The 12328-nt window shown below is 38.9% G+C and overlaps 1 protein-coding gene and 1 pseudogene across 3 annotated transcripts in view; both read right to left on the reverse strand.

Moving 5' to 3' along the window:
• The window catches only part of Dpp10 (dipeptidyl peptidase like 10), a 1483954-nt gene that overhangs the window by 471893 nt on the left and 999733 nt on the right, over nucleotides 1–12328 (reverse strand). The window lies entirely within an intron of this gene.
• On the reverse strand, nucleotides 978–1535 carry LOC142859172 (SPARC pseudogene; annotated as a pseudogene).

A 12328-nucleotide genomic window follows, 5' to 3' on the forward strand; every position in this document is an offset into this window, starting at 1 on the left:
TTACTTATTATTGTATAAGATCTGTCAAACTCTTCAGGTCACTGTGAGACCTCGCATGATTAATGAGAAGAAACTTTTTGTGAAATGCTTGGAGGTGAACAAGTGATCAGCCTGTGAGATCTGACCATTCCCTTGACTGAACAGTATCCCAGTGCCTGGAGTCCCTATGGAGAGATCTGAAATCCCATGAGTGGTTGAATAAAAGATTCCCACGGGTGTTGTGGTTCACCCATGGTTGTAGCTTGCCAAAATTTGAACCAAGGATGAAACATGGAAAAAAAAACTGAAGCATGAAGAAGATAAGCAAGTTCTGGGCATAGCAGTTGCTGGGAATCTGCACATGTTCATAAGAGCTGTGGAATATTCTCTCACCTGTGCTACCAAGTCTTGCTATCCAGGTTCTGAATGATCAGTCCTTAAGTCTTTCAGAGAGCCCTTGCCCACATTTTGTATTTATGTCTTTAGCTTCCCTTTGCTTAACCCTAAACCACTAGTAGAAAATCTCAGGTGGCTCACAGCCAGAAGGAAAAAAAAACAACAAAACAAAACCAAAAAACCAGTGTCTGACTAGGTATCTGTTAAAGTCAAGTGGGGAAAAATAAAATAAAAAATATAAATATACTTGTGTAAGGGAAGTTTGCACACCTCCATCTCCAACACAGTCAGTGAGACACTGGATAGTACAAGGGACAACGAGGGGGCCATAAATGGGCCCTAGCCTCAGATTGGAGTTGAATCGGAAAATGCTGTGAGTTGGGTTATACCCCCTCTTTTTTAAAATACTGTTAATTTGTTCAGTTTAATCTACATTAGCACCATATCCCCAAGCAGAACAGCCAATCATCTAAAGATTTTAAACAAGGAGGGGGAGATGGAAAGAAGAACATCAGAGACTGAAATGCTTTGGCTGCAGAAAGAGTGAACTTAGATCAGCAAATCTTTGTCAATGTCCTGCTCCTTGATTTCCTCTAGCTGGCCTATTCATCCCGGGAAAAGTACTCATTGTTGTGGAGGTCATAGGTTTAGAAGAAGCTTATGGTACAGTGTTCCATGGGGATGAGGAGAGCATGCAGTGGGGTCAGCTCAGGGTGGGACAGGTGCCGATCAATGGGGTGCTGGTCCATCTGGCAAAAGTGCTAGTGCATGAGAAGATGTTTGTGTTGTAATTCTTCTCAAACTCTCGGGCCAGCAGTTCCATAGGACAGACATCTCTGGACTCCTGATGCCTCTCATTTTCATAGACTTTCTTCACATATAGCTTCTGCTTCTCATTGAGGAGGCTGTTGCCCTCATCTTTCTCGTACAAAGTGACCAGGAGTCAGTCATGAATGCACTAGGGGAACCCTGTCAGCATAGAAACAAGCAGTGGGGATATATTTGCATAGCCCAACGTAGTGCATGTGGAGCTTGTGGCCCTTCTTGGTGCCCTCTAGAGTGCACTTTGTAGCAAAGAAGTGGCAGGAGAAGTCTCGAGGCCTTCCATTGTCACACATCTCAAACTCATCAGTGAGAACAGGGCAACTGGTGGGATCATAAAATGCACGCACAGGGCTCTCTCTCTCTCTCTCTCTCTCTCTCTCTCTCTCTCTCTCTCTCTCTCTCTCACACACACACACACACACACACACACACACACACACACACACATTGTGCTTGCAATGGTGGTTCTGTCAGGGGTTGTCAGCCCTTGGCACTGTCCTCAAACTCTACCATTTGTACCTGGATGAGGTTGGCAGACATGGGTACCCCAGGCTGCTCTGCCACATTTATCTCTGCTTACATCTCCCCAGTATCTTCAGCTGACTGGGAGACTTCCAAGACTCTCCAGTCCAGGCAAAGAGGAATGATGATCCAGGCTCTGATGGTGGTGGAAACCCTTGGCATAGGCATGCAGTTTGGCAGCAGGCAAAAAATAATCCTGGTTATATGACTTATTTTCTTGAACTCAAATCATCTTTTTGCACAAATCCTAAAAGAAGCCTTTTGAAATTTCAATGGCAAATTTAGAGTAATCACTTATATATCATAAAGAGTGATCTACTAATTGTAGACTTTGAGAAACTTGAGTAAATACAATGCTGGCCAAGCAACCACAAAGTCAAGTATCTATCTCTCTATCAATTTATACATATATTTATTTATTTAACTTTAAGCAAGATTTCAAGTATGCAAGGTTGGTCTCAAACTATCTAAGTCACAGAAGATGACCTTGGACTTCTGATCCTCCTGCTTCTAGGTCCTGACATAATTGTGTACCACCGCTCCTGGTCTACACTGTGCTTATGACAGAAAACAGCCTTCCTGCATGCCTGGCAGTCACTCTAACAATTAACATCTAACAACTCCTAGCATCACAATCAACTTTCAAACATTCCGTCACTGCAAATAATGTCTGACATTAATTTACAATCGCTCTTACATGTAGCCTCAAGCAAACACTGGTTTTTCTCCAATGCTCTCTATACCTTTCCATTAAAAATGACATTTAGCATAGATTAACTCATTAAGCAAAGGCACCTATTAAGTGTGACTTCTTACATTCTGCATGATGCTTGAGTCCTTCCACATTGCTTTATTAAAGTTTACTTTATTTTAAATCATATGTACATGTGTGTTTATGTGCACATGAGTACTCAGAAGCAAGAAGAGGGCATTGGTGGATCCCTCAGAGCTGAAGTTTTAGGCAGTTTTGATCCCAGCCTCCTGACAGTGTGGGTTTTGAAAATACAATCCAGGTCCTCTGCAAGAGCAAGAACAAACAGTACATGCTTTTAACCAATGAGCCATCTCTCTAGCCCCACTTCATGCATCAACTCCGAGGAATCTTACATTGTTAAAGAGGAGTATACCACAAAATGATGCACTAGGTTGTTTTGCCTGCTTTCTAGTTTGAAGTTCTGACAATTATCATTGAGTGTATATGCTTGTACAAGTTTTTGTATGTACATTTACTTTATGAGGTAGAAAAAATACTTCAGGATAGAAATTCTGGACAATGTGGTAAGAAATTATTTGACTTGCAAGGAAATTCTCACAGTTTTCTAGGTGTCAAGACCATTCTACAAAAGTGTGTGAGGTGTGTGTGTGTCTATGTGTGTGTTTAGTGTGTGTATATGTGATAGGGAGCCCATGAGTATATGTGTCTGTGTGTGCGTGATTGTGTGCTGCATATGTGTAAGAATGTATTGCCATATTTTGTATGTGGAGGTCAGAGAATAGCTTGCTGGAGTCAGTCCTGACCTTCACCTTGTGTATTCCATGGAAATAACTCAGATCATCAGACTCAGGGGCAATTGGCTTTACGGTTTGAGTCACTGGCTGACCTTAGTTGTGCTATCTTGATAGAACCATCAAACAAGCTCTTCAAATGCAATAAAGAAGACCTTTCCACAACCTCATTAACTCTTCTAGTTTCCCTTCCAACTTCTTATAGCCAATGTGTAAATTGTTTATGAAAAGTTACAGTTTAACTGTGTGCAGACCAGGCTGCCTGAAGACCTTTCCCACTCTCTGTTGTCCCAGACCCAATTCCCAGGGACTGTGGCTCCCACAAAGCATTACCGATTGCCCTTCCCTTCCAACCTCATCACTGTGTCCCATCCCCCAACCTTGGCAGACACACCCTGCTCAACCACAAGCCACACTGGCCAGGAGACCAAGTAGCTGCCCGTGGACCTTCTCCGCTCTATTATATCAGACAAAATTCTCAGGTTCACCCCTAGCAGTTTGCAACAAGAAACAATAGGGAGCTTTCCTCCTGGCCCTTGTACATAGATAGATCCCTGAGACTATCTTTCCCATGCCTCCTTTTCCCCTAGCCTCCAAAACCAGCAAGTGTTTCCCCCATGAACACACCAGCTGAGAAGTCCAGAAAATGACAATATTCAGCCACCACACTCTCTGAAAATTCAAAAAGGAATCAGAAGCCAAGGAACAAAACCCCGAAATCAGCACCTAGACCTATAATCTCCTCAAACCCAAATGCCTAGATGCCAGCAGAAGAATGTAATTAGTAACAGACAGTGCAATATCTCTCCACCGGAGTCTAGCTATCCTACTGTGGTAGGTCCTAAATATTTAAACCGTAGCTGAAGTACAAGCAGAGGACCTTAAAACCTACTCTAAGAATATGATAGAGATCCGTAAAGAGGAATGAATAAAAGTTTTATAGAAATTTAGAAAAACACAAACAATTAAAGGAAAGAAAGAAAACTGTTCAAGATATGAAAATGGACATACAAATAAAAGAGAAAGCACAAACTAAGGGAATCCTGGAAATAAAAAAATGTAGAAATGCTAACAGGAGCTACAGAGGCAAGCTTCATGAACAGAATCAAGAGATGGAAGAGAATATCTCAGGCGTTGAATATATAATAGAAGAAATATATGTTGTAGTATGGGCAGCGGGGCTGTTTCCCGCCACCCAGCTAGCTTTACCCGAAATAATTACATGGAGACTGTATTCTTTTAAACACTGCTTGGCCCATTAGTTCCAGCCTCTTATTGGCCAGCTCTTACATATTGATCTAACCCATTTCTAATATTCTATGTAGCACCACGAGCTGGCTTACTAGGAAAGATCTTAACCTGCGTCTGTCTGGAGTGGGAGAATCATGGCAACTGCCTGACTCAGCTTCTTTCTCCCAGAATTTTGTTCTGTCTACTCTGCCTACCTAAGGGTTTGCCTATCAAATGGGCCAAGGCAGTTTCTTTATTAATTAACCAATGGAAGCAACAGATTAGAAAGAAATCACTCCCACATCAAATATATACACTGAGCAAAGAAAATGTTATATCTAAAAACCGCCTGACACAAACTACCAAGGAAATTTGGGATATTATATTAAAATACCAAACATAAAATTAATAAGAATACAGGAAAAAGAGGAATCCCAGCTAGAGTGAGAAAGGTATCATAGAATCAATACCTTTCACAATAGCCTCAAATTATATAAAAATATTTTGGTGTGAGTCTAACCAAGAAAATGAAAGACTTGTATTATAAAATATTCAAGTCTTTGAAAAAAAACAAATAGAAGATATCAAAGATGGAAAAATCTCCCATGAGCATGGATTAGTAATATTAACATAGTAAACGTGGTCATAATATTAAATTCAATTTATAATATCTATGCAATCCCAGTTAAAATGCCAACACAATCATTTACAGACCTTGACAAAAAAGTTTTAACTTCATATGAAAAACAAAACAACCAGCATAGTCAAAACAATTCTAAACAGCAAAAGAACTGATTAAAAAAATACTATCCCTAATTTCATGTTGAACTACAGAGCTACCATAATAAAAAATGGTATTGGCACAAAAACAGACATATTGATCAATAGAATCAAACTGAGTGCCCAGGCATAAATCCACACACTTATGAACACCTGATTTTGATAATGATTCCAGAAATACACACTGGAATATAAGGACAGCATCTGCAACAATGGTGCTGGTAGAACTGGATGACTGCATGTAGAAGAAAGCAAACAGATCCTTAGTTATCACCTGAACAAATTTCAAGTCCAAGTGGATGAAAGACCTCACCATAAAACCAGACACACTGAACCTGATAGAAGAAAAAATGGGGAAAAAGCCTTGAAAGCATTTGTGCAGACGACTACTCCCTGAACAATTCTCTAACAGCATAGGCACTAAAGATCATCAATTGACAAATGTGACCTCATGAAACTTAAAAGCTTCTGTAAGGTAAACAACACAGTCAACTGGACAGAGACAGCCTGCAGAATGGAAAAATATTTTTACCTACTTTACATCCAATGGAAGTCTAATATGTAAAACATATAAAGAACTCAATAAACTCGATATTTAAAAAATAATACAATTTTAAAACTGGGTAGAGAACTAAACAGAATTCTCAACAGAGGAATCTAACATGCTTGAGAAATACTTAAAGAATGTTCAACATCCTTAGCCATCAGAGAAATGCAAATCAAAACTACATTGCGATTCTATCTTATACCTGTTAGAACAGTTAAGAAATGACAGCTCATGCTGGTAAGGATGTGAAGCAAGGGGAATGCTCCTCCACTGCTGAAGTGAGTGCAACCTTGTACAGCTATTATAGAAATCAATATGGTATGGCTGTTCTTCAGAAAATTGAGAATACATTTACCACAAAATCCATCAATACCACTCTTGTGCATATGCCCAAAGGACTCTCCATCCTACCACAAAGGCATTTTCTTAACTATGTTCATAGTAGCTTTATTCATAATCGTCAGAAACTGGAAACAATCTACAAGTCCCCCAACCAAAAATGGATAAAGAAAATATGGAACATGTACAAAATGGAACATTATTCAGCAGTTAAAAAAAATGACATCATGAAATTTGAAAGGAAATGGATGAAACTGGAAAAAATCATGAGTGACATAACCCAGACCCAGAAAGACAAATATGGTATATACTCACCTAAAAGTGGATGTTATTTCTTAAGTTAATGATAATCAAGCTACAACCCACAGACCCAGAGAGATTCAGTAAAGAGGAGGTATCTAGGGAAGATACATGTATCTTCCTGGGAAGGGAAAATAGAATAAATCCTGCAGGTAGACTGAGGGAGGGTAGGAGAGGACGGGAGCAGGAACAATCAGGTGGAGGGAGGTGGAAGGAAGGACACAAACCCTGCTACAAAACCTTCCACCTACAATCTGACCTTTCTGCAAGATGTGCTGAGGCAATGCTGGCACAGAATCTGGGAGAGTGGCAGCAAATCTCTGATTTAAGGGTCCACTCCACCAGAAGGAAATTTTACCTGTTACTGCTTTGATGGCCAGAAACTGAAGACTAGAAAGTCAGAGGCAGAGGGTAGAACCAAACATGACTGGTCTTAAAATATATAAATAAAATAAGTCCTAATGATATTCTGTTTTATTCACAGATTGGCACCTTATCCATTAATCACCAGAGAGGCTTCCTCCAGCAGCAAACAGAAGTGGGTACACACACCCATAGGCAGACATCATGTGGAGAGATGGTCTAGATTGCAGGTGTCCCTCAGCTTCTTCCCCTGATTGCTCAGGGAAGTCCATGGAAGAGGAGGGGGATATTGCTGGAGTTAGAGGGGATGGGGGACATGTACGAAATATGATAAGAACAAATCAAGTAAGCAGGGCCCACATGGGAACACAGAGATTGAAAAGGCGAGTCTGGGGAGTGCATAGATCTGCCCCGGGTCCTCTGTGCATGTTGTTGTAGTTAGCTTGGTGTTTTGGTGGGAGCAGATGTATTTCTGACTCTTATGCCTGCTCGTGAGACCCTTTTCATTCTATTTGGTTTCCTTGTCCAGCTCAGATATTAAGATTCTCATCTTGTCCTGTTATAACTTGTTTTGTCCAGCTTGGCTGTCATCTTTTGGAAGTCTTCCCTTTTCTGAAAGCAAAATGGAGAGGCTGTGGATCTGGGAGAAAGAGGGTGGGGGTAGCTAGGAGGAGTAGAGGGAGGGGAAATTGTAGTTGGGATGGATTGTATGAGAGAAGAGTCTATTTTAAATGGAAAAAGGAGAAAATGCAAAGTGTAAAAAGTTGTGCAAGTCATGCAAACTAGGAAATGAAGTATATTCTATGTTCTTTTTGCCATTCATACATCTTTCATGAAGTGACTTCATTCTGTATTTCTGTTTGTTGTCTATTATTTAATCATTTTATTTGTCATTGGCTCCATAGTTTTTACTTAAATCAATTTTTATAATTTGGATCTTCACCTATTTCTCACAATTTTTGAGTTTAAAATGTCTAATAATAGTCCCATAATATTCTTTTAATGAAATATCTATAATAAGGTCCCTTTTCATTGTCAGGATTATATTTCTCCTTTAAAAGGTTTTCAACTCATTTTTAATTTTTAAAGAATAACAAGTGTTAGTTAGCAATTTTATTAATTTTTCTAAATTTTTAAAAACAAAAACCTTACTACTTATGGTGCCCACACTTATCTGTTTTTTTTTAAATTCCCCTTTAAGATAATATAATTACATAATTTTCTGTTTCCCCTTTCTCTCTCTAACCATCCCAATCCCCTGGATCTTGCTCAAATATATGGTGTTTTTTCATTGATTGTTTCATGAGTGTGTGTGTGTTTTTCTACATATATAAATCTAACCAACCTTTTATGATGTTACTTGTATGAATCTTTTTCCTTGGCTAACCATTTGATATTGCAATGCTCTTCCATAGATAAGGCTATTTCTTCCCCATTCTTTGTCCAGAGTTGAGGTCTCCTGAACTTTAATCCTTCATATACATTGGTTAGTCTGTCTATTGGTGTCATCCTTGCTTTGATCTTGTTTAGACAGTCATGTTGGTGAGACCTCCTGGGTGTAGCTTTTCTGGCATTTTTAGGAGACACACCCTCACAGCAAAATTCCTGCTCCCCTGGTTATTACAATTGTTCTGCTCCCTCTACTGCAATGATCTTTGGGCTTTACGTGCAGGAGTCAGTTTGTAGATACACACCTTAGGATTGGGCTCCGTAAGTCTGTACTTTGATTGGTTATGATTTTTTTTACAATGTTTTCCATCCCTTTCTAAGAGAAGTTATCTTAATGAGTGGTGAGAAGTAGACTTATCTGTGGACATAGAAGGATAACTTTTAAAATTTAGTTAGGGATGATGCTGGTTTAATAAAGTGGAAATTGGAAGGGTCTCTCTTGAAATACATGATTTCATTATCCCTGAATGTTGACTAGGTTTCCAGTATCCAGCACGAATTCCCTATTGCTGACCTAGTCATAAGTCCAGTTAGAGAGCTGTTGGTTACTGCCAGAGTCTGAACAATGCTAAGATTATCTTGTCATGCTGGATGTTGTTATTCATAAATTCCGTGGCTAGTTAGCACTTTTGGTGTTGCTTGCCTCCTTTGGAAGCTTGCACTGGGCCTTCTAGTACCAGTCCTCAAAGAAGAGGCTTTTAGGTCTAACCCAACTTGAATCTTCTGAGTCATTTGTTCAACAGTTATGATTTAACAATAGGGACTTACCTTCCATCTCTGAGGGGCATCAAAGGCAATAGCAGTAAGCTGTGATGTTAGAAAAGATTCTTGGACAACCATCACCAACAGCTCAAAAAGGGCTTCTCTTGCGTGTTGCTGGGTTTTTTTTTTCTTTTTTTGGTTTTGGTTATGTTTTTTTTTTTATTTTATTACGTGTGTGTGTGTGTGTGTGTGTGTGTGTATTCTTCGGTAAATAGAGAATGCTATGATTCCTTATGATTATCCCAGACATTCTTACTTTATTTTGTCCTCCTCTCCTGTTTTCAGGCTGACCTTGAAATCACAACTCTCCTGTTTCAATTACCTAAGTGCAAAGCAGTGTAGTTGCAGGCATAACAACAAAGCCTAGCTCCAGGATTCTACATCTTTTTTTATTATTTCCCAGCAGATATTTACTCTTTATTTAGTTGTAATTGCATCAAATTTGATTTCTGTGGGTTTATATTTTCAGTTTTTAAATAATATTAGAATGATGTATTTTCTTTTGTAATATTAATGCCTGAGATTATTTCTTTCTAAGCACCAGTTAGTAGAATTCCATAAATGTTGGCATTTTGTGTTCTCAATCAAATTAACATCAAGGTTTTGTCTAGTATCTCTCATGAGACCTTCTTTGCCAATGGTCCTAGAAATTTATGGTTTAGCTTTCAGATCGTCAAGGTATAGCAAATAGCCATTTATGATGCTGCTCCAGTCCTGCTGAATTCAGAGCAGACTCTCCAGAGGATTCCTGCCCTTCAAAATATATTGACACTATAGTTAGTGTCTCAAATATGTTTCTTTGAAATGATTCCAATATTTTTTCTGATTTTCATCTTTGCTTACTTAGATTATTTTTGTTTTATCAATTACAGTAAGATTATTAAAATCTCAATTATAATTATTAAAACATCTCTATTTTACAGTTCTGATAGATTTTTGCTTAATGAAAATTTTTAACTGAAAAATAGATATTAAAAATGCCATATATTCTGACTGTTGTTTTCCTCTTCTAACCCCTCCCAGATCCTCCCTGCTTCCCTACCCAACCAAATTAGCACCATTTATTTCTCTCTATTTAGGACATAAACAAGCATGTAATGAATAATAATAATTAATTACATTTGATGAAATAAAGTCAAACAAAACATAATAAGACAAAATACAAACCATATAAAATGACCTAAAAAAAATCTCAGAAAACACTCAGAGGTACAGAGACACATGCATTCTTGCACACAGAAATCTGATAAAAGCACAGAGACACACACATTCTCACACACATGAATCTGATAAAAGCACAAAACTGGAAACCATAATGTACGTGCATTTTCTTACTTGCCTATGAGAAAAAAAAAGCCATGGCAACGAATCCTGAGACAATTAACCTCCAAATATGTCTCTGAGTCTGACTTGTGTTGACCATCTACTTCTGGGAATAGCCTTAGGAGTGGTTTGTATACTCAGTGAGACTCAATTGGAGAAAACTTACTTTCCAATTTAAAATAGCCTCTGGGTTAGGGGTGTGGACTTGTGTCCATTTTCCTTCAGTGGAAACCTAATACAGTAGAAACTTCCTAAAGTACATACATAAATGAAGGTGATCTAAATGACATTACTAAGTAACATAGCAGATGGAGTCCCAGCTAGACAACACTTGTCACCATGTGAAGCTTCTAGTTCTAAGACTGAGTTACATCTAATCGAGTTGTTGGACAAAAGAGCCTCCTGGGAGCCACCAAACAGCCTAGACTATTGCTCTCTGTAAACTTATGGTAACACTCTTTTGCTAAAGACAAGACCTACAGAACTCATTAAATATGGCAAATCAAGCTAGAACCTATCTAAAGACTTCACATTTACTGACTAGTATTCATGGTACTGGAGGGAACTCTGTATGTGACCAAAAGAAAAAAGGTAAAAATCAACTCAGCTAAAAAAATCTACAATGGTGACCCGCTTATAAGATGTGCTAATGCAACAGGGGTACAAAGTTTGTAGTCACCAACTAATATCTGATTGGTAAACATTCCAATCCATGAGATGGAACCCAATCTCAACATTGCTTGGTTGTCTCAACAGTTCCAGCTTGACATTCAAGACCTGGGTGCTTCCTGGAAAGCTGCTGCATAGGAGAACTAAAGAAACTAGATTCCCATGGCATCAAAAGAAAAGTAGCAGTAACAATGGCTCAAATTCACTCACTTGCAAGAAAAGTTTTCCCTTGGACTTTATATCTGGCTTGCCAGAGTAACACGGGGCTCACTCCAGGGGAATATTTTTCTAACCTCATTAATCTTTCCTGGAAATGCCTTCACAGACCCACCCAAAGGTGAGTCTATTAATTGCTTCCAGATCCAATCATGTTGATAACCAAGATGAGGCATCACAGTACATATACTGTAAAGCATGGATTTGGAGTAAGCTCTAGGCAGGGGGTTAACTACCAGCCAGACACTGAATGTGCTCTGCACCACCACAGCCCACTGAAGACTTTTAATAAGGGGAGAACATGTTTTATTGTATACTTACAAAGAGAAAGCTGTGGCTATTTGCATTCAACAACGAGCCACAACCTTATAAAGGAAATGTATTCTGTTATTTATGCTATATATATCTAAGTCTTAAATAAGAAGAAATGAAGAGATTCATTTCAAGCAATTTTGTTAAACACATATTTATGGGATGGATGAGCGCCTCCAAGGCATTCTCCCTGCGTTAAGGACACGTCATGAATTTTTTAACTACTTAATAATGCATTTGCTTCAGGGGTGACTCCATTTAATAAATCATATAAGTTGTAATGAATTCTATCACACAGTTATGTGGTGAGAGATATTCCAATACCTAAAGTACTGCTTTCTAAAGCTGCTTCAAATAACGAAAAGGAAAAGGAACAACAAAACATTCTCAAACAATAAAAGCGTTCAAGGAAACACATTCAAAAGTCCCTCTAAGCCAAAAGGAACAAGTTTAGCAATAGATTATGAGATCACTTGTAATTCTTTGTGTGGTGTCGTGGTTTGTTTTCTTATTATTGTAACAAAATACTCTGAAGGAATCAACTTAAGAAAGGAAGGATTCATTTTGCTGCACCGCCCTGTGGGAAAGTGACAGTGGGAACTGCTCACGTCACACCCGGAGGGCGAAGTCACACCCAGAAGCCATGAATGCAGGCCACTTATTGCCCCCTTCCCTTTCTCCATTCTGTATAGAATCCCTGCTAGGGCAGGTGGGTCTCCTCGCCTCAATTAACATGGTCCACAGAATCCCCCACAGGCATGGCCAGAGGCTCCTTTTCCAGCTGATTCTAGATTCTGTCAGGTTGGCAAT

This window comes from Microtus pennsylvanicus, chromosome 10 (assembly GCF_037038515.1).
Source record: "Microtus pennsylvanicus isolate mMicPen1 chromosome 10, mMicPen1.hap1, whole genome shotgun sequence".
Taxonomy (NCBI): Eukaryota; Metazoa; Chordata; class Mammalia; order Rodentia; family Cricetidae; genus Microtus; species Microtus pennsylvanicus.